The following is a 4,228-nucleotide window of genomic DNA, read 5'->3' on the forward strand; positions in this document are numbered from 1 at the left end:
CAGGCGGATGGAGAGAGGCCCCGCACGGGGTGGGGGGGAAGCCGCGGAACAAAAGCGGCTTTCCGGACCGGGCCTGCGGCGAGCAGAAGCGCCTCCCGGCGAAATCGGGCCGCTACCGGCGGGGGACGGGGCGCGGGCCCGGCGGGCCGCGGAGCTGGCGCGGGGGGAAGCGGCTGCGGCGGGGGCCGAGCGGAGGGGACGCTGGGAAAGGGCTCACGTGGGCCGGGGGCGGGGCGCTAGGAGCCGGGCGGCACCAGGAGCGTCTGAAGGAAGAGGGGGGGAGGCGCCCAGCGCCGTCTCCGCCGCCCGCTCAAGCAGGCCGGGAGGTGGCGGTCGCGCTCCCCTCAGCCGCGCAGCAGGTGGTACGCGCCGGCCCGGAGGCTCGGCCTTATTGCCCACCCCCTCCGCCGGTTGGGGTTGGTACGTGCCACGGGGTGCTGCTGGAGGCGCGCGGTGCGGCGGCAGCGCGGCTTCCCCCCGCCCTGGGCGCGCGGTGGTAGGCGCCTCCTGAGGGGAAGTGGCGGCGGCCATGGCGGGGGCGGCTCCGGAGGGCCCGGCCGCTCTGCCCGCCGCGCCCCGTAGCTGAGGGCCGAGGTAGGCCCTCGGCGCCGCCCCGGGCCCGCTGCGGGCCTGTGCAGGAGCAGCGCTGCTCAGGCGCTCTCGGGCCGCTCGGGAGGGGCTGGGCGCGCAGCCCAAGGGCGGGTTTCTGCGGCCGCTGGGCTGAGGCCTGCACAGTGAGGGGCGGAATTGTTGCCCTGGGAAGCTCCTGTGTTGTTGGCAGCTTTAATAGTTTTAAACAAGAAGAGGGGAGATTCAGGCTAGGTATAAGGAAGAAATTGTTGTTCTTGAGGGTGGTGAGAGCCTGGCCCAGGTTGGCCAGAGAGGTGGTGGATAAACCATCCCTGGAGACAAAGGCTGAGGAGCTGGGGCTCTGGAGCTGGAGAAGAGGAGACTGAGGGGTGACTCATTCATGGGCATCAATATGGAAAGGGGGAGTGTCAGGAGGATGGAGCCAGGCTCTTCTGGGTGACAACCAGTGATAGGACAAGGGGCAATGGGTGCAAACTGGAACACAGGAGGTTCCACTTAAATATGAGAAGAAACTTCTTCCCGGTGAGGGTGCCAGAGCCTGGCCCAGGCTGCCCAGGGAGGTTGTGGAGTCTCCTTCTCTGCAGACATTCCAACCCGCCTGGACACCTTCCTGTGTAACCTCACCTGGGTGTTCCTGCTCCGGTGGGGGGGATTGGGCTGGATGAGCTTTCCAGGTCCCTTCCAGTCCCTGACATTGTGATTCTGTGACATCCCAGGCCAGGCTGGATGGGGCTCTGAGCAACCTGAGCTGGTGAAGATGTCCCTGCTCATGGCAGGGGTGGCGTGGGGTGGGCTTTGAGGTCCTTTCCAACTCAAACCATTCTGTGATTCTGTAGGTGTTCCTGTGCTTCAAGGAAGAAAACTATCCTGCCTTAAATTACAATCGCTAGTTTAGGGCAAGTTGAGGTACTCTTTTTGAGGTAAGCAGTCACTGAAAATTTTGCCAAAGGCAGTTTAAGTTAGGGCTTCTTCAAGCACTGGAGGGTTTGACTTTTTCCAAGGAGACTTGTGGAAAATCCTGAGAGGTTTTATCCTTTTTAGGAATCCCATTCTGCCACCTTGAGTGAGAATTGAGCAGGAGAGGCTCAGCTGGGCGAGGTGTGATGTTGCACGTGTTGATGCTTTCGTGGGTTCTGTGTGGCATTTTTGTTAAATCTGTATTTTTATGAATAAGAAGTTTGGTTCTGTGCAACACTTTTATTAAATCTGTATTTTTTATGAATAAGAAGTTTTTGAAAATACTGTTCAAAATAATATAATGGACATTGATAAGAATTCAAAGGAATTGTAATTTTAAATTCCCTACTTCTTGCTTTTTTATTTAGATAATGTTAGTTGGGTTTAATAGCCTTGACTTAAACCAACAGACTACCTTAAACATCAATTTCATACCAGATCTTTGTGTCTCCTGCCCTCCTTCAGAGCAGACTGTGCCCTCCTGCCTCAGCCCTGCAGCAGTGACTGTCCTGGTCCCTCTGCCTCCCATGGTTTGGGGTCAGATTCAGGATTCAGTGCTGGAAATGGTGAGAGAACGTGGGGGGAAAGACCAGAAAAGGAAAGCTGAAAATTGCCCTGATGTTAAAATTGACTGTGACTTCAACTGAAATTAAGTGTAACATATAACTCTTGATTTTCAATAAAATGGTAAAAACCATGTCAAAGTGTGTTGTGGTTTTTTTCTTTTTTTTTTTTTTTGGCATATGGTATGTAGTGAGCTTTTTGTACCTACTGAAAAGTGTTTGGTGTGGAAGAAGGAGTTAATTTATTATAGCAAGATAAAAATCGTACAGTATTTGCAAATCTTGTCTTTATTTCGATATGTATCTATACATGTAGGGGGTGTGGGCAGATTTCTTTTGCTGATTACACCAGGCAGCCTGTCCAGCAAACCACTGAGAAGGGGTCTCAAACCAGCTGTGTTGGTTTGACATGGGGAGTTCCCCATGTGGATTGCTGGAGGCCTTTAGGATGGGGTTTGGAGTTATTTTCTTTTTTCTTTTCAGAGGATTGGGAGGAACGGATGTTGCCAGCAGTAACTGCAGCCTGTGTGTGAGCCAGGGAACCACTAAATAACTGTGAAATCCCAGCAGTTGATACATATGGCCATTGTAATTATGGTGTCATTGATTAAGGTGCTGTGATAGTTGCTGAAATGTGTATTTAAAGTGGGATACCCTCTTGAAACAAAATGGTCTGGTTTTAGAGAAAACAAAGGAACCTAACATGAATGTACAAGTGAAATGTCATACGTAAGAAATCATTTCATGTGGCCTTAATGCTAAAATGAGCATTAGAGAGTGAGAATTTTTAGAATTGATAAACATGCTGTTTTCCTGACCCTGTCATGCACAAAGAGTGTTTTTCTTCAACAGATTTCGCTGAGATAATGCACCGCTAAAACAAGAGTTAAAATGTAAGAACTGCAGTCAAAAACCTCTGGAAATAACTTGTGTATGAACTAAACAAAGCACAGGGACCTGCTCCCTTGTCAGTGTTTGTTTCACTGAGGTCATGTTTACTCTTTCTGTTGCTACTATGTAACCATTGTAACTGGTACCTCCTATAAATGCCAAACTTGTAGCATATATTTGCTACTATGTAACCATTGTAACTGGTTCTTCCTATAAATGCCAAACTTGGAGCATGTTTTTCTTTCCCATGAATTCTCCTTTGAAGAGAATAGATATTTGGGGAATGTGGCTTTTATTTTTGTGCCCGCATAATATTCTGACTCCCGCCCACCTCTGTTATTATGAAGCGCTGTTAATTCCGTATTTTGAGGGTGCAGACATTTAAACTGAATTTCTGCAGTGAGACAGGAACCAGAACTGGTTCCCAGTTTGCGGCCAGTACAGCTCCAGGTTGGTTGGAGTGAGGGCAGGGTGAGCCTATACAGACCTTATTTTCTAAATTTGGAAGCATCTTACAGTTTTCTGAGGGTGGCAGTGAGCGAGTACCCTTTGCCTTTTACTTTTCATCTTTCTCGGATTGTGGGATCAAGGAAAATTTCTTAGTGAATATCCACTGTAGTTCTTGGGTTGTGGGGAAGAGATGAAACACGTAATCAGCTTGTATAATTTAAATTCAGCGCTGTGTATGTTTGTGCATACGTACATGGAAGAATGCATTACATGTTGTGATTTTACATTGTTCAGTATACAAAATAAAGGTGTTCTGATGGGGAATTAATTTGATATCTGTGTGTGCGAATGTTTTCCGTTGAGTTGGGTATTTCTCATCAGTGCTAGAGAAGAAATCTGGTTTTACCCTGTTTGTAGACATTGATTCTCATGTGTTTAGAGCTTTGTTCTGAATGGGGTAGAATTCCTCCAAATGTTCTAACAATATTAAAGCAGAGTGGGCAGCGCTTTTGCAGTTTCCAGTCCCGCACCAGCCAGTTCTGCCACTTCAGGATGGAGACGCTGATCTGTGAGAAATAGCTCCTCAATAACTATTCTGTAAAATTCATATCTTGAAATTAGGGTTAAAACTATCAACCATGATCCTGGCACCTCTGGCAGAGTCCAAATTAACAGTCTCTAAATACATAAACATTAAAAGGCCTTTACTTTGTCATGGTTTTCTGCCATGGTGGAATTAAATTTTTAGATCTCAGATTTGCTGCCTAAAATAAGTC

Source organism: Caloenas nicobarica, chromosome 6 (assembly GCF_036013445.1).
Source record: "Caloenas nicobarica isolate bCalNic1 chromosome 6, bCalNic1.hap1, whole genome shotgun sequence".
Taxonomy (NCBI): domain Eukaryota; kingdom Metazoa; phylum Chordata; class Aves; order Columbiformes; family Columbidae; genus Caloenas; species Caloenas nicobarica.